The 27,290-nt window shown below is 46.8% G+C and overlaps 1 protein-coding gene and 1 long non-coding RNA gene across 2 annotated transcripts in view; one reads left to right on the forward strand and one right to left on the reverse strand.

The window, feature by feature from the left end:
* Positions 1 to 27,290, forward strand: part of LOC104305247 (alcohol dehydrogenase 1) — a 387,682-nt gene that overhangs the window by 148,349 nt on the left and 212,043 nt on the right. The gene's annotated exons all lie outside the window — the stretch shown is intronic.
* Positions 22,359 to 25,962, reverse strand: LOC128897334 (uncharacterized). The gene is made up of 3 exons (XR_008462340.1): positions 25,865 to 25,962; positions 23,985 to 24,071; positions 22,359 to 22,875 (listed from the first exon to the last, which is right to left on the reverse strand). It is a non-coding gene; the product is annotated as an uncharacterized LOC128897334 (long non-coding RNA).

Here is a 27,290-nt window from a genome sequence, read left to right on the forward strand (position 1 = left end):
TGAAACAGAAATCAAAGGAAGTTACTGCTGCTGGTTATCTTTTTAAAGGTCAATATTGGAATAATACTAACTGCTCCCCTTTTCTTTTGTTTTCCCCTCCAAATTGTTCAACTCTGCATGGTGTTTGCAGCTTACCTGGTGCTACTTGCTAGCAGCTGTCTTATCAGAAGTATTTGTCAGACAAACTTGTTGCATCACCCTCCCAAACTGCCGCTCACCACCTCCAAACACACCTACCCCATTTTCTGGGGCAGCAGACAGTATGAAATGGAATAATACCACAAAGCTCCTGTGCCATTTGCATTCATGTCCCGTAATAATTAGAACCAGTCTGTGTCCGTAAAGGTGACTTGCAATTTCCAGCAAGCTGTAATAAACATACCAAAGAAATAGTGAAACCATGTAGAGTCTTGCACCTGGGAAAGAATGACCCCATGGATCAGTATAGGCTGGGAACTGACCTGCTGGACAGCATTGGAGGGGAAAAGGACCTGAGGGTCATGGAAGGTTGACCATGAGCCAGCAATGTGCTCTTGTGGCCAAGAAGGCCAATGCCCTTCTGGAGTGTATTAGAAGGGATGTGGTCAGTAGGTTGAGAGAGGTTCTCCTTCCCTTCTACTCTGCCCCAGGGAGGCCTCATCCAGAGTATTGTGTCAAATTCTGGGCCCCTCAGTTCAAGAGGGACAGGAGGCTACAAGATTGAATCCAGTGCAGAGCCAGAAAGATGATTAAAGGAGTGGAACACCTTCCTTACAAGGAGAGCCTGGGGAAACTGGGGCTCTTTGCTTAGGGAGGAGGAGACTGAGAGGTGACCTCATTAGGGTGATGTTCTTTGTAATATTACCTCTGGCTAACTTGGGGTCTCTTTCCTGTACCAAATCCCCCAAGCAGATTTCTAGATACTCAGCAAACCAACAGTTTCTTGCCTTTGTTTCACCACACTGCAGGGAACAACAGCTGGGGCTCCAACTTTACCCAGCATTGCTTCCTGCTACCTGCTGTACAGCCTCCCCAAACTGCCTTCAAGGCACAGAGGGCACCCAAACTGCTTTGGCCTTCAGTGATCTCACATCCTTGTTTTATTACTCTGTGAGAGCTCAAGAAGAAAAGAAGGGGGGTGGGGAGGTGGAAAAAGGAAGAATTTTTGCCTTTTGGTATGCACAGTCCCTGCTGCCAGGCAGTGTTTCATCTTTGCAGGCAAATACCACGAGGAGGTGGACACCCATCTCTCTATTGATGTGCTGTCAGGTTGTGCAGGGCTGCAAAAACAGTGCTGTCTGGTGTGGCTGTAGGAGACAGATGTTGCAGCAAGTGGGTTTGTGTTTTTCCAGCCTGTGAGCTGCTCCAGCAGAGCATTAGAAAAGACTCTGCAATACAAACAATGGGGATGCCCAGCACATGCTGTCTCATTGTGAGAAACAACTCCAAGGAGTTTTTTCAGCTTCTGAAAAGCAGCAAGGCAACACAACCCTCCCCTGGTTTGCCACTGCAAGGCTGGGAGGATGCCTGGGTGCAAAGACCAAGCACAGTTTTGAACAGGCAGCACGAAGTGGGAAGGACCAGTGAACAGCCCAGCCCAGCTGAGTGTGCTGAACACTCATCCAACAGTGGATGATTTCTCAGTCCTGGTTCCCATGCTGAGCAGCCTAGAATCACACTGCCATACCTGAGTTGGCTCCAAAATGGGAAAGGCTTTTGTCATGCCAGGGTGCCATGCTGGCAATGAACCTGGGAGCTGCTATGCCAGCACAGCTCCCCTGCTGCCAGTTGTGCTTCTGGAGAGGAAGCTGCTGGCTGTGTTTATTTTTATAGGTATAATGAAATTTCTGATTTTTTTTTTTTCCTTACCACTTCACTTACATCAAAGCCTTGAGTTTAGACAGACAGCACAGCTGTGAAGGAATGAAAACCTGCTTCTAATGTGATGAGCATCACAACTTGAGTGTTAGCCTGTGTTGCTTAGAGGACTATTTATTTGTAAGCAGATTCATTGCTTTGGGTCTGCAATCAAAAGTAACAGTAGCCTCTTAAGAGATCTCTCTGCTTGTAAGGCAAGGGAAAACAAAACAAAACTGGTTAGGCCACACCTTGAGTCCTGTGTCCAGTTCCGGACCCCTCAGTTTAGGAAAGATGTTGAGTTGCTGGAACGTATCCAGAGAAGGGCAGGGGTTTGGAGCACAGCCCTGTGAGGAGAGGCTGAGGGAGCTGGGGTTGCTTAGCCTGGAGAGGAGGAGGCTCAGAGGAGACCTTATTGCTGTCTACAACTATCTGAAAGGAGGTTGTAGCCAGGTGGGGGTTGGTCTCTTCTCCCAGATAACCAGCACCAGAACAAGAGGACACAGTCTCAAACTGTGCCAAAGGAAGTGTAGGCTCAAGGTGAGGAGAAAGATCTTCACAGAAAGAGTGATTGGCCATTGGAGTGTGCCGCCCAGGGATGTGCTTCCTAAACACATCATCACTGGATGTGTTTAGGAAGAGACTTGATGGGGTGCTTGTTGCCATGGTTTAGTTGATTAGATGGTGTTAGGTGATAGGTTGGACTTGATGATCTTGAAGGTCTTTTCCAACCTGGTTAATTCTGTATCCGAATGCAATGGCAAAATGACTTGTCAAGAAGTCTTGGTTTTTCTGGAGGGATTTGAGGTCTTTAAGTGGGAGAAGGGAAAGAGTCCAAAGCATTAATTAAGTTCAGCCCTGGAGCAGTGACACAGGGAGCAGATGTGTGATCATAGGAGCTGAACTCCCTTAAATGAGAATTGCAACCAGGCACACTGAGCTTTTTTTATGTGTAAAGAAACCATTTCTCTTCCCTAACAGCCATTTATAACCCCATAGACAACTGGGCTTGACAGAGTGTTACATCCATCCATTTTACCATAGTTACCTTACAACACACATGCCAAATAAGCTAGGCAATAGCTATGCGTGTTGACAATATCATGCCAACCTAAACCATAACACTTTCAGCTCTTGACCTCCTTAAGGCAGTTTGGTGTCTTGTTTCCAATCCTATTGTTTGCTTGTGGAGTTTTGTTGGGGTTGTTGGTGGTTGGGGTTTTTTCCTTTTTGTCTTTCACCTGGGAGATCACAGGATGTTAGAAGGTTGGAAGTGACCTCAGGAGATCTTCCAGTCCAACCCCCATGCCAGAGCAGGATGATAGAATCTAGCACAGGTTGCACAGGAACGCATCCAGATGAGTCTTGAAAGTCTCCAGAGAAGAAGACTCCACAACTTCTCTGGGCAGCCTCTTCCAGTGCTCTGTGACCCTCACACTGAAGAAGCTCCTCCACATGTTGAGATAGAATCTCCTGTGCTATAGTTTACATCCGTTGCCCCTTGTCCTATCACAGGGTGCAACTGAGCAGAGTCTGTCCCCTCCTTCTTGACCCCCAGCCCTCAGATATTGATAGACATTTATTAAATTCCTTCTCAGTCTTCTCTTCTCCAGACTGAACAACTCCAGGGCTCTTGGCCTCTCCTCATAAGTCAATGCTCCCATCCCTCAATCATTCTTGTACCTCTCCATTGGACTCTCTCCAGCAGATCCCTGTCCCTCTTGAACTGGGGAGCCCAGAGCTGGACACAATATTCCAGGTGAGGTCTCACCAGGGCAGAGTAGAGGGGGAGGAGAACCCCCCTCAATCTGCTGGATACACTTCTCTTGCTACACCCCAGGATCCCATTGGCCTTCTTGGCCACCAGGGCACATTGCTGTCCCATGCAGAACTTCTTGTCCACTAGGACTCCCAGGTCCTTCTCCACAGGATTGCTCTCCAGCAGATCACCTCCTAACCTGTACTGCTGCAGTTTATTCTTCCTTTCCAGGTGCAGGACTCTGCACTTATCCTTGTTGAGCCTCATTAGGTTCCTCTCTGCCCAGCCTGCAGTCTGTCCAAGTTTCTCTGAATGGCCACACAGCCTTCAGGTGTATCAGCCAAGCCTCCCAGTTTGACATGCTCTGGGTACTAGCTCCCAACCTGCATTTCACACTGCAGCCTGCCTCACAGGTGTGACTTTCATTTTAGATCATTTAGTTGAAGTGTTTGCTGAGCTCTTGCTTGAGAAGCAAGTGTTATTTTGGCTACCTTTTGAACGTGAAATGGCTACCAAGAAGGCAATATACTGCCCTGGTTTGTTCTGTGGCTCTGCCAAGAGGCACACAAACCTGTAGGTGCTTTTGGGAGTGTCATGCTGAGGAGTTTCCTGGGTAAAACAGCTGTGGGGTACATGGGCTGCTCCGAGGCTATGCTTCTGCTTTGTTCTTGTGATTGCCTTCAAGCTTACAGGCTTTTTGGAAGGGGAAGACCACCTCAGTAGCTGGCAGTGCTGGTCTGGAGGTCACAAGTCAAAGCTTGTGGGCTTGAAGGGCTTTTGAAGACTTAAGTTTGGTATCAAAAAAATACCCACTGACATCATACTTAAAAGCCCAAACATTAAATCCTTCCTTATCTCTCCTTCTGAACATTTGTTTGTCTGTTACTGAAAACCCTCATGACACTCTTTTAACTCTAACCTTAGCAATTAAAATTCTCAAAAGACTTCAGTTTTTCCTCTCTGGTGAAAACCAAACCATTTAGATTCTTATTTTGAGTCTCTGAAGTCCTGAAGTTTTCCTCTGTTTGCCCCATCCCTGGATGGTTTGGAGGCTAGGCTGGGTGTAGCTCTGAGTAACCTGATGTAGTGTGAGGTGTCCCTGGCCAAGGCAGGGGAGGTGAAACTAGATGATCCTTGAGGCCCCTTCCAACCCTGACAATTCTATGATTCTGCAACCTGTTTGACCATTCATCTGCCCACATTTCACCACAGCACTGGGAGGAGATTTGTTCTGCTCCCGAGGATGGCACATTTACTTCCTCCTGAGGCAGTCCTCTGTTATGAAATAGGTGTGGATCAAGAGGTGAACAGAAGAAAAAAACATAAATCCAAGAGAAACTGAAATTCAGTTTACCTTCTGACTGGTCTGCCACTGGACCCACATTCAGAGATCAACTAGATTATATGGTCCTGCTCTGGCAAGGGTTGTAGGACTAAATGTTCTCCTGAGGTCCCTTCCAACCCCTAACATCCTGTGGGGCTCCTGAAAGCAGCAGCCACCTTGTCTCATCCCTGCCAACTACAGAGATACCTCTCAGCCCCTGGTTCCACGGGCACTCTCAGGTGTGGTGGGGACTGTGAATACTGTAAGCATATTTTCAGCTCAGAGGATGGTTTCTTAGCAATTTCTCTGTTGTTCCTACTGCTGAATTTAGTTAAATGCCAAAGTACTGAGTGTTTAAGGATGGGAAGAGATGACTCTCCAATTTTTCTGTCCTGTGTCTGAGAATGGAGGCAAAAGCTCATTTCAGTTGTCATATTTGCATCCTTTCTTGCTCATATTCACTGCCTGGAGAATAGAATGAGGTAATTATATATTAAATATCTATTTGGAATTGCTCTAGCACCTTAGCATTCTTATTTCAAGCATTAAATCTCCTTTAAGGTTTTTCTTATCTAAACCTCTGGTCTTTGGACCCAAGATCTTTGAGAAGCAAAAATGTTTAAGCTAAGAAGAAACACAAGTGGATTTACTGGAGTGTGAAACATCCCATGTGTTAAAGCAGGGACCCTGTCCACACACACTCCAGAGACAGCTGAAGTTGGCCAGGTAGACTCAAGGCAGGCATTTCCATGGGGCAGGACTTGGATGGCTTTTAGCAGGAGTGTGCTGTCAGGGGTGAGGGAGAAGGGACCACTGAGGAAAAGGAGGAGCAGCTTTTAGTAAGTCAAGCATTTCAAGGTGGTCAGGCTAGATATTGCCTCACAGCAAGGAGGAAGCTCAATGGGGAGCCATTTATTGTGAGGTCTAACACTTCTTAATTACAGGCACTGCTGAAAATATTCATCACTCGGTGGTGGGAGGGAGAGAAATCTCCTGCCCCTACTCTGCACATCACAGGGAAGCTGAAAAGGCCATGTAGCTGTTTCATCTCCTCCCATGTGGGCCAGCTTTGAAGCAAGTTGTCACACCTCTGAAACGCCCCTTGCCTTGCCATTTCAGGAAGGAAGAAGTTTGCATCTATTACTTCCCAAAATAAAAGGTTAATTAAAGCCAACAGCCTAATCTAAGCTCAGATTAAGGTGGTTTCACTTATTAATCACCTGGAGCTACAGCACCAGGATTTTGACAAGATGGCTAAGGTTCAGTAGGATTTTTTTTGGCAGAAGACTCTTCAGAAAATGAGAAACCCATGGTTCACTGGCTAGGGGTTGCCACCCTTGTATTCTCCTGAATCAGGGGTACCCTGGGTACCAGAGCAAGTGTCATAAAGTAATTTAAGCAGTGTAAATGTAATGTAGGATGCTCTATACCAAAGTAGGCTGCTGCAGGGCTGCCACTGATGAGAAGAAACTCTACAATGACATGAGAAAACCCACTTACCACCCCAGCTGAGCCGGTGTTGCCTCTCTCTGACTCATTATTTTTAATAACCAATATAGTTTCAAGCTGTGTGTAGGCAAACAACTTGAGTCCATGAGGCAGCACAGGTCTAGAGACTAGCCCAGACCTTCCGCCTCACCACCTCCTGTGATTGACCACAGGAGGCCAGCCCACAAGTAACTTGGTTTTGCTACCAAGCAAGAGAGTTCTATCTCACCCTCACTGCTGCCAGGGATGCACAGCAGGCCCTGGATGGAAAGAAGCACAACACTGTACTGTGTCCAGTTCTGGGCCCCTCAGTTTAAGAAGGACATCGAGACACTTGAATGTGTCCAGAGAAGGGCAACAAGGCTGGTGAGAGGCCTTGAGCACAAGCCCTATGAGGAGAGGCTGAGGGAGCTGGGATTGTTTAGCCTGGAGAAGAGGAGGCTCAGGGGAGACCTCATTGCCCTCTACAACTATCTGAAAGGTGTTTGTAGCCAGGAAGGGGTTGGTCTCTTCTCCCAGGGGCAACCGGCACCAGAACAGGGGGACACAGTCTCAAGCTGCGCCAAGGGAGGTTTAGACTCGAGGTGAGGAGAAAGTTCTTCACCAAGAGAGTCATTCATCATTGGAATGTGCTGCCCAGGGACATGGTCCCTGAAGGTGTTCAAGAGGAGACTGGATGTGGCACTTGGTGCCATGGTCTAGTCATGAGGTCTGTGGAGACAGGTTGGACTCGATGATCCTCGAGGTCTCTTCCAACCTTAGTGATACTGTGATACTTGGCTCCAAACATGGCTTGAGATAGGGAACATCCCAAATACAGCCCTGCAGAGATGGATGCAGGGAGTTAGACAAGGGTTACCAAAAGAAACCTCCCCCAAAATGATATTAATGATTAACAATAATTTGTACTAGCCCAACTGGGGATTAAACTTCACTTTGTGCACCAAAACATGCCATTGCTTGCCTATAGCCATGGTTATTATTTCAGAATCTGTTTTCCAAACTCTTTACAGGGAAGTGCTAGCAGATGGTCTATTAAATATGTACAGGACTGCTAAAAGTAAGCAAAAATATTTTTTAATTTCTCTGATGGTAGGCAGTTCACAGGATGTTAGGGGTTGGAAGAGACCTCAGGAGATCATTGAGTCCAAACCCCCTGCCAGAACAGGATGAGAGAATCTAGCACAGGTTGCACAGGAATGCATCCAGATGGGTCTGGAAAGTCTCCAGAGAAAGAGACTCCACAAGCTCTCTGGTGAGCTTGTTCCAATGTTCTGTGACCCTTACAGTAAGGAAGTTCTTCCTTGTGTTCAGGTGGAACCTCCTGTGCTGTAGTTTATACCCATTACCCCTTGTCCTATCACAGGGTGCAACTGAGCAGAGCCTGTCCCCTTCCTCTTGACACCCAGCCCTCAGATATTTATAGACATTTATTAGATCCCCTCTCAGTCTTTTCTTCTCCAGACTAAACAGCCCCAGGGCTCTCAGCCTTTCCTCATCAGGCAGTGCTCCAGTCCCTTAATCATCCTTGTAGCCCTCTGTTGGTCTCTCTCAAGCAGATCCCTGTCCCTCTTGAACTGGGGGAGCCCAGAACTGGATGCAATATTCCAGGTGGGGTCTCACCAGAGCAGAGTGGAGGGGGAGGAGAACCTCCCTATAGTTGTGGGTGTCTCTGATTTTCTTCTCCCTGGTTTTGTTTTTTTTTTTCTTCTGATTCTCCATAGAGGAATCAAATTCTTCTGCAGAGTCTACATAGGCTTGAAAGCTGAGCAAGATTTGTAGCTTGCACCAAATCCCAGGCATCCTCTATGAGCATACCTGCAGGGAAAGGCACACATAAGGCTCTTCAGGCAGTAACCAAAAGGGTATCATTTTTCCCCATAGCCTATGTTGCTTTTTCACACCCAAGGCCTAACACTTGGAAAACTCATCTTCATAAATGACTTTCTGTGAAGGCAGGTATCATACAGTGTTTTGTACAGCATTGGGCAAAAGAATTATCTTTAAGGATTGGGTCACTATGGTAACCACATCTTATCTCAGAATCAGAAAGCAGTTATGATTGTAACTTAAAAAATAAAAGTATGCTTTCTACCAAGAATTATTCTGAATTATAATTCATTTTCTGTCATATACTGAAGTTATTTTTATTGCCCCCAAAGGCATCAGCATTTGTTATAATTCAGTAATGCAACACTTCATAGAGAAAGACTCTAACCTGCTTTGAATGTGCTGTCAGAAATTGTGGTCGATGACTTCAGCCTCCTAAATACTTCAGCAGACTCCAGCAAAACACCAGGAATGCTTTGTGCTCTTACAGAGGGGGGAAAGCATAAGATAAGGCCTCCTCAAAGCTCACATTTCATTGCAACTAGCCACAGATCCTGAGCCCAGTGATGCACAGGGAGGGGTCCAGGTCTGCTGCTGTAAGCAGGTGGGTTGGCCATAAATTCAGGTTCTCTTTTGGCCATAAATTCAGGTTTTCTTTTGGCTTAAGCAGAAGTTTTATTTTAAAAACAAACAAGCCAAACCCAACCAAGCAAAACAAAAAAGAATCATTAAAATCCACAAACAAATTAAAAACCCCATCACAAACCTGAAACCAAACTCAACAAACCTCTCCACTTTTCCTCGGGCGCAGATGGAAACCTTGGCAGACCGCTGGGACACAGCAGGTGTTTGCAGGTAAATCTGCGTCTGGTTGTAAAAGCTGTAGCATAAGTAACAGGAGCCTAATGGCCCACGTGGTCCTGATGGATCTGGTGGCAAAGCTGGTTTTCAATTAAAAGGGAGCAAACCCAGGCTTGCAATTAGGTGAGCTGTTCCAGCTGGCTCTGGTGGGAGTTGGCCACAGGTGGCTTCAGGGAGCGGAGAAGACCCTGCTGCTAAGAGGAACCATTTCCAAGGGGATAGCAGTAGGATGGTCCCCTCCTCTTCTCCCCAGCCTGGGTTTATGCCAGACCAGAAGACTTTTATCAGGATTTTTGGCACTTGCCCCTGGCATTTAATTTTTTTAAGGGGCTGTAGCCTATTCATTCTTCATCTAACATGTTGTGGTGCAAATATCCACCTATGTTTTATGTAAAAACTAATAGAATTGTTTGCCTAAATGTTTGGGGGGTGAGGGGGCCACTTTTTCACGAGGGAGGTAGAGCAAATATTTATTTTCCTAGATACCTATAATTTTCAACTCTTTTTTTTGCTCATTTCTTCATTGTACAGTCATGAACCCCAGTGGACTCTTCAGTATTTTCTCACTGAAGTGGATTTACTGCTCAATGGCTGCAGTTATTCTAGCAGGACATCATAGAAAACATTTTGGTGCCTAAAAAGAGGAGTTTGCTCTTCCTAGTCTGGAGGAGCAGACTGCTGTGCTCCAGATGAGCAGTAATGTTCAATTAATGAGCCACAGGCTAATAATTTTTATTCTTTTGGAGCTGTTCCAGACATGTATCCACCCCAACAACTCTCAGTGGAGGATGAGTTATAATTTGTTGAGCCAGCTGAAGGCTTTGAGGAAGGGAGGCTGTAAAAACCCCAGCCCCTTGGTCACCCAAAAGAGCCAAACTATGCCTGTGGAGCCTGAGCACTGCACCCAGGATAGAGGCAGTACTGCCTGCAGTGGCACAGCCCCTGCCTGCATTTCAGGGCTGGCACAGTTGCTTTCAGCACCCAGCTACAGCCTTCACTCCCTGGGGTGAACCTCTTGCCACCTCGAGAAGGTAAATACTTAATGGCTATAATAAAGTCAAGTGGAAATGACTTCATTAAGCCTGGAGTAATAATTACTTTAATCAGCTGAAGCATAGCTCAATAAAGCTCACTTTAGAGATGAGTTACCTCTAGTGTGCTGTGCTGGGGGCAAGGGAGAATGCTGGGAGGGCTCTGTGGACCAGTGCTGTGGTGTTTCCCAGGTGTGGAGAGACCTAGTGTTGGGGGACAGAGGGGTGTTTTTGGAGTGTGAGGGGTGCAACATCAGAGGGGTGCCCTTGGGGCAGGTTTTCTGACCCTGCAGCTTGCCCCAGTGCAGCCTAAGTGCAAGGGAGCGCCTAAAGCAGGGGAGCTAAACTGTCCAGCCTCAAGGCATGCCTGTGACTTCACCTTGGGCATCCATCCTCAGCTCCACCAGGGAGCAGCTGTAATTTGCCCTTTTCTCTGCAAGATTTTCCCGGAGCCTCCTTGAGGTTCTTCTGTTCTTCTTTGGCCCCTCAAGTTAATGGTTCCGTCCCCAAATCCTAGACTGGTGGCTGTTTTTCTTTTTCTCTCTTCAGTTTTTGAAGTATCTGGCAATTCCCCATATTTTTTTTTAGCTGCTGGAAATAGTCACAGCTAAGCTGCAGTTCAAGCTATGAGAAAATGTCCTACTCCCCCAGCCCAAGTGCAAGTGGGTTTTGCACTCATGATGATTTTAATGTCAAGCAATGTCTTCAGTGTGGTATCACTTGCAGAGGTTGGATCTCCTTCACTGTCATGTGTTCTTAGCCTCCTCTGCCACCCTCATCTTTCTACTTTCATGATGAGAGTTGCTTGCTGGCATAGCCCTACCCTGAGATGCAAGAAATGTACTTGTCTATGTTAAGACAAAGTTCTTCCCTATGAGAGTGGTGAGACACTGGAATAGGTTGCTCATGCAGATGGTGGAGGCCCCATCCCTGGAGGTTTTTAAGGCCAGGCTGGATGTGATCTAGTGTGAGGTGTCCCTACCCATGGCAGCAGGGGGTGGCACTAGATGATCCTTGAGGTCCCTTCCAACCTTAACAATTCTGTGACTAAAGACTCTGGTGAGACCCCATCTGGAGTACTGTGTCCAGTTCTGGAGCCCCTATTACAAGAAAGATCTGGAGGTGCTGGAAGGTGTCCAGAGAAGGGCCATGAGGATGATCAGAGGGCTGGAGCTCTTCTCCTTTGAGGACAGGCTGAGAGAATTGGGGCTGTTCCACCTGGAAAAGAAAGCTCTGAGGAGACCTCATTGTGGTCTTCCAGTATCTTTAAGAGAGCCTACAAGAAAGCTGGGGAGGGACTGTTTAGGGTGCCAGGTAGTGATAGGACTGGGGTGAATGGAGCAAAACTAGAAATGGGTACATTCAGATTGGATGTTAGGAAGAAGTTCTTCCCCATGAGGGTGGTGAGACACTGGCACCGGTTGCCCAGGGAGGTGGTAGGAGCCTCACCCCTGGAGGTTTTTAAGGCCAGGCTGGATGGGGCTCTGAGTAACATGATGTAATGTGAGGTGTCCCTGCCCATGGTAGGGGGGTTGGAACTAGATGGTCCTTGAGGTCCCTTGGCCCTAACAATTCTATGATTCTAACTTTGAGATGTGGTTTAATAGCCATGGTGGTGTTAAGTCAATGAATGGACTCGGAAGTCCTTTCCAACTAAAACAATTCTATCATTCTATAACTTCCAGGCAAGTTGTTTCTGTAAGCGAAATGAGGATAGCAAAGGCAGGCGCTGTCCTTATACATGGGCATGAAACCCTGGGGTCTGGAGATCTTTCTTCTCATGTCTGAGTGACAGCTTGTCAGCACTCCATGGGAACATGGAGCCACAGCTCTGTATTTACTTAACAGGATTCTGAATTTTATTAGCTGTTGCATGGGACTTGCAGAGCACCAGACTGCACAGCTGGCAGGTTGTGAACATGGAGTTTGCTCACAAAACCTGTTTCCCCTCCTATACAGCCAGCTGAAAGGTACTCAAGCTGGGCTGACTTTGCTGCCTCTGACAATGCTGTGCTCAGTCCTTGGTGGCCACAGATCCTCTCCCACACCCCTCTGCATGTTCCCTAGGCCAAGCATTCATCCTTTGGCTGATGGGAATACATTTTAGCTGGCTTTATCTAAAGGCTGGAGCATTCACAAGAGGCTTTTAAATCTACAGGTTTTCAGCCATTTATATATATGAAAATAATCTTAAATAATATCTTGCAAATGGCTTCAAAAAACCTACTTACTGGGATGGTTCTTGCATCATGTAAGAAGGTTTTTAGCACCACCACCTCTGAAAAAGTGATTTCTATTATAGTTGTTACTGGTGCTCTGTGAACAAGCTTTGGACAAATAGCCTGGCAATTACTGAACAGGTGTGAGCTCCAAGGTCACAATTACATTGCCTACCTTGCTTTATAAAATAGTTTCTATTGAATTATATTAAGCTAATTTAAGCACAGACTTAAGTGCCTTGTTGAACTGGGACTTTGGAGCAAAACCTCCTGGATTCAGTTCATCTCAAGCAGATATTTATCAGAGCTTGGGCAAAGCCACTGGCATTTTGCTTAAAGTATTTCATTAAAATGATGTTGGTGATAACTTGGATACAAGCACAGAGGCATTTGGGGAAACAAATGAGGATCAGTCAGCACTGTGCTTGGATGAGTTATACTGGAGATGGGGGGGGGGGGGGGCGGAACTGGATGATTTTGCTATTTTTAAGGCAGTCAGCCATGGCAATGCCAGTGGCAAATGGAGGAGAGCCAAGCAAGAGCCAGACATGGCAGGGATTGTGATGGGCAGCTATTAATTTTGGAGGAAAATTAGCAGTAAAAGGGATCTGGTCAGTGTAAAGCTCTGGCAGCATTTACTCTAATTTTTGTTGTGCTGACTCCTTAATTAAACGGTCATTTTATGAGTAGGAGGAGAAGTATCAGCTGTGTGGTAGCAAAAGGTGGAGTTTGTCATCCCAATTCACTATTATTATTTTTTTTTCCTGAATGCTGAGGAAGCATTTTCCACCTCTGAAAGGCTCTTCTCCCCAAATCTACCTATCCTTCCCTGAGCAGCCACAGTGGGAAGCGGGGAGAGGGGGCTGCTGTACCCCAGCTATGGAGCATAATTTTGCTTCTAGTTTTCAAACAGCACTCAGACATTTACCTTTTCCTAAGGGACAACTTAACTCCTGTCCTGGAGTTATTTTGGGATATTTTAATGCCTCTGGTTGACACCATATTGAAGGTGAGCATAGCAAAGATAAGTGGAAAGAGCTATGGTTTACATTTTTCCTTCCTGGAGGTCTTGTTTCCTTCTCCTGCCTGGGGCTGTCTCTGGGTCTCAACATAGCAGCCTATGTCTCACAGTGCTTTTCCAAAAGGATGGATATAAACCTCAGACTTACGAGAAATACAATTGTTTGTATCTTTGCACTGCTAAAATGCAATGTTGGGTCGACATGACCTAAAAGCAATGTTTTAGAAAGTCATCTCTGGGGTTGGGAATGAAAATCTGACTGACAGGGCAGGACTGGAGTTGCCTCTGTGGACAAGGTTACCAGGAAAAATGGTTAACTGGAAAATCCTGAAGCTGACTTCCTTAATGGCATAGAAAAAGTTCAGTTGCTGGTGCACTGAGAAGGCAGGATTGGCTTCCTGCACAGGTTGGATTTTGCAGGTCAACAGTGCTCAGTTTACATCAGTTCACATGGGACAGTGACAGGAACTGAAGGTTTCCCATGCAAGACTCTCTGCTCCAGGGAAAAGGATCTGCCCAGGTAAAACTTCAAGCCATAAGCTGTGTGCACCTGCCTACATATGTGAGATGTACCTGCAGGCAGTGAATGCAGTTCATCCCATTGCCATAGCTGCTGTCATCATTGACATGAGCAACTGCTGCCTCTTGCTGACATCTGGATGATTTAGGACTATTTTGGAGATGGAAAACCAGATTTTCAGGGTGGCCCATGGCAGATCAAGCAGTGCTGAAGCCAGAAGAGTTATATGCATGGATGTTGGGCCTGCAGTGACAGGTGAGTTACACAGAGAACACTGAGATCTATACTGGATCTCCTATTTGGCTTCTTCACAGAAGGAGAGATTGCCCATTGGAATGGGCTGTCCATGGAGGTGGTGGGATTGAGGTGTCTGGATGAGGCACTTACTGCCATGGTCTAGTTGATTAATTAGGGTTGGGTGATCAGTTGGACTCGATGATCTTGGCGGTCTCTTCCAACCTGGCTGATTCTGTGGTATTACCAACATCATTTATCTTAGCTGCAATACTGGTAGCATACTCTCTCACCTGGAGACATCTTGCCAAAGCAGTGTTTGATACAATTGTGGTGGTTTAAGCCTTAACTGGGAGTTAAGAACTCAGATGGGGGCAAATCCACCAAGCAATAATTTGGAGTCAGCTTGGAAGTAGAGAGGTGAAGAGTTTTCTTTAAACAATATATACAACACAATAACAGGTAAGGTTCACAAGGGCAAGGAACGAGGATGGATGGGAGAAGGACAAAGAAGAAGAATACAAAGCCAGACTCTCTGAAGAGGCGTGGAGGCAGCAGGGAGAAGGATCAGGCCTGACCACGTGGCAGAGGAGCAGGAAGGCAGCCGCAGTAGCTCTCATCCAGGAGAGGCAGGAGCCAAAAGGAGAGCTAATAGCTGCAATGCCCTGCTTTTTATTCCCTAGCTGGGCAGGAAGCGGGGAGTGGAGCAGACTCAGCTTCCCAGGGGGAAAACGCCCTGCAGAGAAGGCAAAGTACCCGCAAGCCCTCCCCCCTGCTTTGTTTTTTGTTTTCAGAGCAACCTGGTCTAGTGTGAGGTGTCCCTGCCCATGGCAGGGGGGTTGGAACTAGATGATCCTTGTGGTCCCTTCAAACCCTGACAATTCTGTGATTTTCTGGTAACCTCCTGTTACAGGGTGGGGTAGAATTCCCTCTGAGGCACATCAATAGCATCAGGGTAACTGACACACCTGAAAATGTTCATGGTTTATTTAATGATGGATATTTCCATGCAGCCTGTTTTTTGTAACATACTGTTTTTTTTCCCTGTGCATCTAGGTCAGGGCATGAGGCCAGAGAGACCTTCATCTCTCCCTGTAAGGCTGGGTGGTGTTGTGGGGATGCAACAATGCACCGGGGCTAAGAGCATCCCCAGCACCACAGCACTGATCAGCCTTGTGCCAAGGGATATTCCCAGGGAGGCCACAAGGACTGGTACCCACCTTTAACTGCCCCATCCAGTCTTCAGATAACTGTAAGTAGTTTGAGAGCTTTGTCACTTTCACATCAAAGAAAGGATTTGCAAATGGCAAGGGGAGGGTCGCTGAGACCCTGTGGTAGTTTTAGGCTGATGCCTAGGCTGATCTTGAGCAGAATGTGGTAGAATGTAAATAAATTACCATTGGATATAAAAAGGAAAATAATAATAAGGACTAAATAATCCTATTGGCCTGATTACCAACATAAAATTAGTTTGGTAAACTAACTCTCTCTTTTCAACTTCTTTTGCTCTGGCAGATACTAGCTGGCTCTTGCTTAGCTGCTGCTGACTTTCAATGCATTCTTGTTGTGGCTAAATACTAACAAACTACCCTTTGCTCTTCTTTTTCTGATCCTGTGTACAGGGGGGAAGGGGAGGAAAAGAATCTACTGGTAAACCCCTGGTTTTGCCCAGGGGGGTTCTTGTATAAATTGCAAGTAGATGTAAATATGGTTTATTTTGTACATATTCATTGCATTTTGTGTTTCTAGATTGTAGTTTTGCTTGTAAACACAGCTTCATTTGCTTCCAGCTGAGCTGGGTCTGGCAATTTTATGCTGTGTGGGAAATTTCAACCCACCACAGCCCCGTTTTGGTAGGATCCAGTATGGCAAAGATGGTGTTTGCCGAGGTCCTAAATCCTGCTGGGAGCAGCTCCTGGAAAGCACCCCACACAGAACACTGACCAAGCAGAAATGCAGTGCTCATCCTGCATGAATTATTTATTACATACTAAAGATCCAGCACTATGGTGCTTGTCCCTTTCTAATCTGCAAGGGGAAGTGATGTGGGTTATCATACGTGATAGCTGCCGAGAGCTGGATTACAGAGCTGTCAGCTGCAGGACACTGAACTGCCAGGCCTTTGAAATGCTGTCAGGCTCTTGCTGAACACTTGTATTGAAAACACTCGTTTTAGCCTCAGGAAGACAAATCTCCACATCTTCCTTATCTGGGGAGCTCCTTAATTTAAAGTACTGCTATTCAGTAATTGGGATACATAATAAAATAGCTTGCTTGAAGTTCCCTATGCTGCAGGTCAAACCCCCTTGCAGAGGTCAATCACACCACCACCATACTAAGCAGGGAGGCCTTTAGCAGGCTCTGTGCCTTCCACAGAAAGCTGTATCCTGGAGGACTTGCATGCAATGCTCTGTGATCACCTGGTGCTTGTGCAAGACCTGCTTAGGTCTCCATCTCCCTCCTGTTTGCCAAAGCATGCCACCCCTCACCTCCTGCCTACTCTGGTACCAATTAGCCTCAGGCAGTAGTGAGATGTTCTGGGACTTGCCAGAGTGGTGAGGAAGGAGAGACTACTGTGCCCAGCTCCACCTGTGCCGAGCTGGACTGGAAAGAGCCTTACTCTCTCCCATCAAGTGATGGGACTGGTGAAAGGTCTCGAGTGCAAGCTCTATGAGGAGAGGCTGAGGGAGCTGGGGGTGTTTAGCCTGGAGAACAGGAGGCTCAGGGTGACACCTCATTGCTGTCTACAGCTTCCTGAAGTGAGGTTGTAGCCAGGTGGAGGTTGGTCTCTTCTCCCATGCAACCAGCGACAAAACAAGATGATCCTGAAGGTCTCTTCCAACCTGGTTTATTCTATTCTAAGGGAAGTTTAGGCTTGAGGTGAGGAGAAAGTTCTTTGCAGAAAGAGTAACTGGCCATTGGAATGTGCTGCCCAGGGAGGTGGTGGAGGCCCTGTCCTTGGAGGTGTTCAGAAAAGGATTGGATGTGGCACTTGAAGCTGTGGTTTAGTTGTCATGAGGTGTTAGGTATTGGGTAATAGGTTAGACTTGATGATTTCTGAGGGCTTTTCCAACCTGGTTGATTCTATGATTCATCAGTCATGGACCACCAGCACTTGGCCTCTCCTTGTGCCCAGCCAACCCCAAGGTCAAGCTGTGCTCCCACTGCAGTGCCAGTGAGGAACCTGGGGTGTTTCACAGGCCAGGAGTGCAGGATGGAAGACAGCCAGGGGTGTTCCACGTACTTAGGACATCTGATGGATGTGACAAGTGACAACAAGCAGCCAGCTCTTCTCTGTGGGAAAAGCTCCTTGCTGGCTGGAGGACATTTGGCACAGTGTGGTGGTACCTCAGCAGGGCTTCCCCTGAGCCTGCCCACGGCCTCTAAGTCTTTATTAGAGGAATGCTGAATTCACTCCACAAATGAAAGACAAAATATCCTGAGGAAAATAAATTAAAAAGGGCAGGGGAAAGGGAGAAATAGCAGCAAAACCAAGAAAAAAGAGAACCCTTTGCACTGCAATAGCACTAGCAATTAAGAACAAAGAGCAAAAACATCTGAAGCTTGACTCTGGGCAGGAAGAAAAGGCCCTCATTGAGAGCCCGGGGTTTCTGTAGGCACTGCACAGTGGCTGCTGTCTTTGCTTTACGTCAGAGCATTAAGGCTGTTGTTTTGCTCCTGGTATCAGCAGAGCTTGCTTGGTAGGTGGGTGGAGTATTGGGAGTTATATTGTAGAGAAATTCAGGGAGGCTTCAGTATGGTTTGGTTTGGTGTTTTGGGGTGTTTTTTTATCCTTTTTTTTTCTTCCTACAAAGCTTTTGAAAGTCCACTGGGGACCCCTAATGTTCAGCTGCTTCAAAGCCAGACCTGCACAACTCTTTCAGCCATCTATGGGTTTAATCATTCCAACAGGCTTTTATTAAGGGCAGTAGCACTCCCTTTCCCTGCTAAAAGTCACCTTTCTGGGAAGCTCCCAGAGTTCCTCAAAACTTTGGATAAAAGAACACTTCTGTAGTCACAAATCATGTCAGCTGCATCAAACGAGGATGTCCCCAGAGACTGTTTTGTGGGTCAGAAATCTTTGTGCCACCCATGTAACGTGTAGGATGTCTTCTTGCCCCAAGCCCTGGTAGCAGACACATCTAACAGGCCCAACAGAAAAGCTTGTCAAAGAAAAGTGGTTAGGAACCATAACTGTTGTAAAAGGTGCTGGAAGGAATAACCTTGGTGAAGTCAGTTGAAGGATGTTGGTGACAGATTGATAGGTGCTCACTCCTCCATAAATTCTCACCAGCTAGTCCCTGTTCCCACACACACCTCCCCATGGCTGCCTTGCTTCCCCCCTCAAAAAAAAAAATCTCCTCTGCCCACCTTCATGACCAAAGCCTACAGTCCTTCTGCTGCACACAGCCAGGGCAGGTGGGAATTGCTGCTTTCATGGGGTTATGCCCTGGGTCCCAGGTGCCTCTGCTGGTAGGGGCAAGCACACAAATACCTCTGCCACATCTAGGTCCCTTAGAAGATTCTTAGCCTAAATCCCTGGGGTCAGCTTTACTCCCTCTTATCACAGAAATGTGTCATCTTGCCCAGACCAGCATTATGATGATGATAATTTTTACCCTATGGCTAAAGGCAATAACATGGACAGTTCCTGCAGGTGGGCAGCCACACCAAACCCACCTGAGAGTTTGGGCAGAAAAAATGTTAGAAATGCAGTTGCAGTAAGTTGCCCACATCTCTTTCACACCTCCATCCCCAAACCCAAATAAGATCAGAAAACTCTGAGTGCTTTCTAACATAATGAACGTCAATTAGAGCGATGAAAACTGAGATGATAACTGCAGGTTTTCATCACTGACTCCATGCTAAATGTTCTGTGTGGTTTGCAAGGAAGTAAGGGTGCATGGAGAGGAAAGGATGGGGGTTTTTTAAAGCAGTTAAATTGCCTCTAATTAGCAACACAACTGCAGTCAAAACATAATGTGAGGATAATAAATTGGTATTTGCATAATGGAAATGCTACCAAAATGTACTTCAAATAAGCTGAATTACATTATAATTAGAGCTGTGTTTTGGGAAAAAAAATCTTTCTAATTGCCTGTGTACAGGCAGTGCCAAGGAGGAGAGGGCTGGCAGCTGATGGGGATGTCCAGCTGGCACCACACAGGACAAGCACCCCACAACCAGGGGCCATTCCCTGGGGGGGTAACAGGGTGCGTAGCCCCAGCAAGGCAGGCCGGGGAAAGGTAAAATGAACATGAATGTGTGCAACCTTGGCCAGCAACTGCCAAACAGTGCTCTGTGGGAATGGATTGAAAGAAAATTCCGGGAGGAAATCACAATTGGAGTGGGAGACACTCATGTCTCAGTGGATGTGGTGAGAGTGCCCTGCAAAATACATGAAACCAGTGAACGTTTCTTGGTGAAGTCTCAGCACTGCACTGAGTTCCAACAGCCTCCTGCTGCTGTTCGACAACTTGCTGGCTTTATTAAATCAACAGTTTGGTTGGTTTGGGTTTTTCCTGTTGGTTTTACTTTTAATTTTTTTTTTTTCTGTTGAAATGCAAGGTTGCTTGTGATTTATTGCCTAGCTCTAATTAGTTACTAAAAAAGAGGCCACCTGGAAAGCACTGGATGATAAGCCACTGGCCCGTTGTGCACAGCCACGTGTACAAGGGGGAAACTACAGTTGAGATAAAGGGAAAATATCCTGTTTCAAAACAGTTTTTTTTAGAAGGTGAGCAAAAGAGCAACAGCCACCAAAGGGAAGGCTGTGTGAACCTTAGGTCTGATTTGCTGCCCAGTAGCTACAGAATCTGGGGGACAGTGTTAATGTTGGTTTTGGTGCTTGGCGATGCCACAGTTCAGATCCATCAAAAAATGGATCAGCATGCAAAAAACCTGCTAGCTCACTTTGACTAGGGGGCAGAAAAAGGTTTCTAAAGTCCTGCTAAATGCAATGCCCCTGCCCACCAGGCCCTTGGCATATTTGTTATTCAAATCCCCATGACAGTATGCCTGGTGCTCACTGAGGTATTGCCATATGCTAAACCTGTGTTGCTGACATCATCATCCCAGTCCCAGTGGGATAAGATATGAAATGGATGTGAATTTGGCCATCACCAGTGGGTGAGGAGGGCTTCACTCTCCCAGACTATGACTGAATGTCCCTTTGATATTAGGTGCTATGGTTAGTGAAGGTGGAGAAAACAAGAAGGATGAGTTGGGGTGTGGAGGAGAGGCAGCAAACTCCACAGGTCCAGGTTCCAACAGGGCTTTTGACACAGGTCCTCACACTATTCAGGTGCTGTATGCTGTTTTGCAAGTACAAATAAAAGGTTTTCCTGCTCACAGGCACAAAAATGAGGGTACCATAGGCTTCAGAAGGATGCCTGTTGCATTTAACTGGTACATACAAGACATGTAGCTTCCCAGTCAGGAGCTACAACTCATGCATGTTTACTGTATGGAAAAAAAGAAAGCTGGTATGAGACACAATGCAGCACTAGCCTCATGTCAAGAGAAATATTGCCCTGCCTTTGAAGGGTCCTGGCTGAAAGCCCTGGTCTGCAGCCACTGCAGAGGCCATGGAAATAAGGTCTTTTTTGAGTTGGCAAATGCTGTCTTGCTTTTCTGCTTTGAGGGGGAGGGAAGAGAGAAACTCGCCTGGTGCTCTGATCTGCACTGCTGCGGGTTTTGTGTTACCAGATTTAATAAAGGGATGTGTGGGAGGGAGCATAAGGGAAAGGGAAAGGAGAGGAGTGGGCTGGAGGAGCAGGCCTGCAGCAGGTGCTGCCAGGGATGGGCTGGAGAGGCAGGACAGCCAGGCTCCAGATCTCCTCCACTCTGTCCTTTGCTCCTGGGAGCAAGATGAACAGGCTGAACAGAGGCAGACCCCAGCCATCCCTTGCTTAATTTGTGGCCACCGGTCCCCTTTGCACTGAGTGTCAGCATGTTGCGCCTGGGAGATGCCCTCCAGCTGTTGCTGGCATCACCCTAGAAAGATACTGAGGCTTGCACCCGAGATGGGATGGGGAAATGGAAGCCTGGGCAAAAACCTTCACACCTTTGCCTATGAGTCAGGGGGCAAAAGTAATCCTCAGAAACCAAACCCTGGCCACTGCCATGGGCTTGCTGTCCCATTTGCTCCCTCCGTGACAGCTTCTGGGCTCAGCAGTGTGGCCTCAGGCACCTGGGGGGAGTGTAGGACCTTGTGTAATGCAACAAGTGAGCTGGATAATCATGGTAGGGGAAAGAAAAGAGAAAAAAAAAAAAAAAGAAAAGATTGCACACCAACAAAGGCAACCCTGGGAAACAATTTTATTGCTAGTAAAATGCTGTGGATTTTTTGCTTAGTGAGTGCACTTCCCGTGAAATGCAATTGCTCCCACTGTGGTTTTAAGCAGAGACCACCCTGCAAATGAAGGCAGTTTCCATTAAATTGAATTACTTTTCCCTGAAACTGGCAGAGTAATGACAACATTGATAAGGAATGGTAGCTATTAAGTGAGGGCATTATTTATATTTTCTGTTAAGTCCCTGTTATTCCTATCACAAATGGTATCATGCAGGTACCTCATGCTGATTTACAGTGATGAATCACAGAATTGTCAGGGTTGGAAGGGACCTCAAGGATCATCTAGTTCCAAACCCCCTGCCATGAGCAGGGACACCACATATCAGGTTACTCAGAGCCACATCCAGTCTGGCCTTAACCTCCATGGATGAGGCTTCCACCACCTCCCTGGGCAACCTGTGCCAGTGTCTCACCATCCTCATGGGGAAGAACTTCTTCCTAACATCCAATCTGAATCTACCCATTTGTAGTTTTGCTCCATTCCTTCTAGTCTTATCATTACCTGACACCCTAAAAAGTCCCTCCCCAGCTTTCTTGTAGCCCCCTTCAGATACTGGAAGGTCTCCTCAGAGCCTTCTCTTCTCCAGACTGAACAGCCCCAACTCTCTCAGTCTGTCCTCATAGGAGAGGTGCTCCAGCCCTCTGATCATCCTTGTGGCCCTTCTCTGGACATGTTCCAGCACATCCAGATCCTTCCTGTAACAGAGGCTCCAGAACTGGATGCAGTACTCCAAGTGGGGTTTCACCAGAGCAGAATAGAGGAATCACCTCCCTTGACCTGCTGGCTATACTTCTCTTGATGCAGCCCAGGATGTGATCGGCTTTCTGGGCTGCAAGTGCACACTGGTGGCTCATCTTGAGCTTCTCAGCCACCAGCTGCGGTCCTGACCATTTATTGCAATGTGTAAGCATAATGCGGCATCCACACAGCACAAATGCACAAGCAGCACTGCACCAAGCCCAGATCAATATTTGGATCTAACTTAGTACCAGTGGATCAGCTGGTACAACACTTTTTCAGTAACATTCATACACCCATCATTATGTAGCCCTGAGGGCTATTTGCCTCCTCCTCCATGCCGTGTTTTCAGCACAGTTCGGGAGTGGTGAGCCAGGAAGCAAAGGGAGAAGGAGCAGCAACGCATCACTGCCATAGATCTGACTGTAGAGCTGCAGTGCAAAGCAAATGTAATGCCCAATGAATGATTCAAATGCCTAAAGACCTGCCAAGGAGGAAGTGGGCTGGCTAAGTGCAGAAGGCAGCAAGGCTGGGCAAGCACCGGTGATGCAGTGGTCATTCAGGGATGGCTTCTGCTCTTGAGAAGGTTTTCCAGAAGTTGCTGAGCTTCTCGGAGCCCGTGGGCTGCTGCTATGCTTAGGAGTTTCTCTGCTTCCCTGAAGGACAGAAAACTCCCATCAGGAAAATCTAGGAGAAGGTTTAATTAGCTTCTAGCTAAATTTTATTTCTCCAGGCTTTTACAAGAGGACCACAGCTACTGGATCTGATAGCATCTGTGAAGTTAAGTCTCCAATATTTGGACAACTATCTGATTTTCTGACTGCTTTTCCCTGTGGTCTGAAGAAATATGTTTTGAGTTTGGTGATTTTCTTGTCTTAAATGGATTGAAGTAGAAATGGATTTGAAGCCCTTGAAATACATACTCCTTTTACCACTGACTACGTGAGTCTGCCTGATCACTTGACATGCAACAGAGACTGAAATGAATGTACTGGCTTCAGCTCATAGGGTTTGCCCAAATACTGCTTTTTCAGTCTCATTTAGCTTAAGACTGTTCTCTTCAATCTCATTTTTAATTTTCAGACTTGGAGTAAATGTAAAAAAAAAAAAAATAAAAAGTAATAATAATTAGGGGGGAAAAAAGAATGGCCAAGTTTCAGTGGGGGGGGGAACTCATCAGCTGGTTTAGTTTTGCTTAGCCCCGGGACAGGTCACTAAAAAGCACGAGGCAGGTTTTCTTTGGCTGTGAGTCTTGCTGGGAGCACTGGTGTGCAGTGTATGAAGGCACACTGAAGGAGGAAGACATGCCCCGGATGGTTTCAACCCAGCCTTTGGGCAAAGACCAGAAAACTTCTCACTGACCTTGCTGGACAGGAAGGAGAGTGAAATGGGGGCTCCTCCAAAGAGAAGCCCCTTCTTTGTAGCAGAAGATCCCCATGTTGCTTCAATAGCTCTTTCTATACCAGTATGTGCCTTGTCCATTGCCTCAATTAGGAAATCATTGATGGACATATATATGTAATCAGACCACAGGCATTTCAGCTGCTGTGTCACCTGGTTTACAAAATCTCATTGGGCTAACTTTGTTTTTCAGTTCCCCTGCCACAAGTGGAGCTGCACTATTGGTAATACAAGGAGAGCACATTAGAAACGCTGGAGCAGCTTCACGCATGGAGTATCTACAGCACCAGATTCCCCACCCCTGTCCCCAGGAAGAGCTGGGAATGGAGCTGTAATGGAAAGGAAGAGGAATAGCTCAGGTTACCCTTCTTCAAGTGCCACTGTCATATTTCTGAGGGCCCCCACCGCCAGGTTGAAGGAGGAGTGGGGGTGGCCCTGCCCCGCAGCCTGCCTACAGTGGGGAAGAGAAAAGCGAAGAACGTGACAAGAGAAAGTATGAAAAAAGAAAAAAAAAACAAGTTTGAACGTTTTAAAGTGAGGTAAGAGCGAAGAAGGGACAAGGTATGTATAAATCACTGTCTGGAAATATGACCCCTTTAAAATTTTCAAGCCCTAATTTGGGAAACATCCTTATTCAGGATCCTTTATTGAAGCCAAGGCTCCAGTGTTTCTTTAAGTACAGATGTTCTTCTTGGTTCACAATCCCTGTTGTCAAAGGCACAGTTATTGCAGCCCTAAAAATCCTGCAGCTTGATGTTGTTCTATGCCTTAAGCATAAACAGAGAGGAAACATCTAACATGCCCCACTTCTCGCCTTGCATTTTGGGTAGCACAGTAACTTTCCTCATTCTTTTCATTTCTCAGCTGGACTGGGAGGGTTTGGGGGGATGCAGCCCAGGCTCCCACCATGGGTGTAACCACTGTGGGTACCACAGCATATGTGCACACTGGGCACAACTGCCTGACTTACAAATCAGAAACCTTTAGGGAGAATGTGCTGAGAGAAGAAATTAATATGCTGCCTTAACTTAATTGTCCATTGCCTTAGCCTCCTGGCCCTCTCCCCTCCTGTGCCTATGTATTTTTACCACTGCTCATCTGCAGCTCAAACCTCCCCAAAAGGCCAGACAGCAGTGCCAGCATCCCCCTGCACTCTTACTGTTGAGACACTTGTCTCTCACTGATTTAAAAAATAGTCATAGCAGGTGGAGAAAGCAGAGCAAAGCATCCAAACCACCATGAGAAGCTGGATGCCCCTGACCTCCATCCTGCCAGCCCTGGACCTCCCTCCCACTGACACAATATAAAATCATAGAATTGTTTCAGATGGAAAAGATGTCTAAAAGTGTTAAGTCCAACCACCACCCAAACACCCCTGTGGCCATTAAAACATGTCCTGAGGTGCCATGCCTACATATTTTCTGCACATTTTCAGGGACTAGAGAGAATCCAGCACAGAACCACAAAGATGACAAAGGAAATGGAACATCTTCCTTAGGAGGAGAGACTGAGGGAGCTGGAGCTCTTCAGCTTGGAGAAGAGGAGACTGAGAGGTGACCTCATTCATGTTTATAAAGATGTAAAGGGTGAGTGCCAAGATGACAGAGCCAGGCTCTGCTCAGTGATGCCCCATGACAGGACAAGGGGCAATGGGTGGAAGTTGAGGCATAGGAAGTTCCTTGGAAACATGAGGAAGAGTTTATTCCCTGTAAGGGTGACAGAACACTGGAACAGGATGCCCAGGGGGGTTGTGGAGTCTCCCTCTCTGGAGATATTCAAGACCTGCCTGGATGTGTTCCTGTGTGATCTGGTCTAGGTGATCCTGCTCTGGCAGGGCAGTTGGACTGGACGACCTTTTGAGGTCCCTTACAGCCCCTAACATTCTGTGATTCTGTGACAGTGACTCTATCACCTCCCTGGGCAACTTCTTTCAGTGATTTACTAACCCTTTCTTTCAGTGAAGAAGTGTTCCTGATATACAATCTAAACCTCCCCGGCACAATTTGAGGCCATTTCCACTCACTCTATCACTTGATACTACAGAGAAGAGACAGACCCCCCAACTCACTACAATATCCTTTCAGGTGGTTGCAGAAAGTTGTAGCTCAGCACATCTCTTCTCCCAAAGCACTGCCAGCTCTTTCTCCTCCTCCCATGCCAGAGTAGCCATTCCCCAGGAGAGGGCAATCTCCCATGGTATGAGTTGCTTTTCCTGTGCCCCCCAACCCCCTACCTCCCCCTCACCTGAACCAGTGCATGGCCATGTCCTCATTTTTTTCCACTCCAGCTCCTGGGTGAGAGACAAGGTAGCAAAGTCATAGATAGGAAATAAAATACAGTGTCCACAAATCCAGCAGTGTGGTGGTGTACCAGATATCAAAGAGCCCCATTTCTGTTACTGGCTTCCATCCACATGTACTCTGCCAGCAAGTTGGCCATGGTCTGGAGAAATGTTACCTTGCAAATACCTCTGTCCTAGGATGTGCTGGGCATTGGAGTACCCCAGGTGAGCATACACATGAGCCACATGGAAATGAAAGTCCTCGTAGCACAGCAGGATGTAGAGCAGGAGGAGGCCAGCAGTGATTACAGCTGTCAACTGTAAAAACAAACAGTAGTCATGACACAAGACGAAAAAGAAACTGAGGAGCAGCTACAGCAAATATTTCATCTAAGTTCTGAAACCTCCCAAAGCTATTCTCCATGGAGAAATGGGAGGAAAGACTCCCCACAGCTTTGACCCACGCTGGCACCAGTGGCTTCCTGGGGCCGGCATTGTTTGCTGACATACCCAGCTGGCTATGAGGTCCAAGGTATCATATCACACCTGGTGCCAGCACTCCCACCCTGAGCCCATCCCCTTGCTTACCTCCCACCTGCTCCATGCCAAGACGGGGAGGTTCCCACCCCCTGGAGAAGGATTTGTGCGGCAGGTATTGGCACTGCCCTTCCCTTCCCGTCGCCGCCATGCTGCAGGCTTCATGTCCCTCATTGCTCCCTGCTGCAGAAGGTCTGAGCGCCTCATTTTAACCGGGTCTGCTCCCTGTTGCCCTGGGCACCGTCACCACCCTGGCATAAGTCCCATCACTGCCCCTTAGTTTTGCTCCTGATTTATAATAGCAGTAGCCCAGCTGCTTTGCTAAGATAAGAGAGAAGGATACAAAACCTCTCAAAGAGTCTCTCTGCACTGCATAATCCTCTTCCCTCAAACTGATCCCAGGTGTTGCAAGCCCCTACCAATAAAACATTGATCTGACAAACTTGATGATGTTCTTCCTGCTTTTCACAGGAAAAGCTAAGTGTTTCACCAGCAATGATAATGCCCCCACTGCTGCAAATGTTCAGTATCTTTGTTATTTCAATTGCATGGCTCCATTGGGCACATGAGGTCTGACATGTTGAATTTGGGGTAAATCCAAGAACATGCAGGCCCAGCCCCAGATGAGAAAATCAGAAACAGTGCAATGAGGGAATAATCAGGAAATTATCAGAACATAGGAGCCCCCTCTCCCTCCAAAATTCAACAAGATAGGATTTTATATTTTTTAAGTTAGAAAGGAGCTTACTTGTTAAAGGCAGTAATTTTATAGCTGTACAATTATGCCTCTATTCATCTCCAGTAACTCCACTTAGTGACTTTCAGACACTATATGACATTTAGGCTTCACAT

This window comes from Dryobates pubescens, chromosome 1, assembly GCF_014839835.1.
Source record: "Dryobates pubescens isolate bDryPub1 chromosome 1, bDryPub1.pri, whole genome shotgun sequence".
Taxonomy (NCBI): domain Eukaryota; kingdom Metazoa; phylum Chordata; class Aves; order Piciformes; family Picidae; genus Dryobates; species Dryobates pubescens.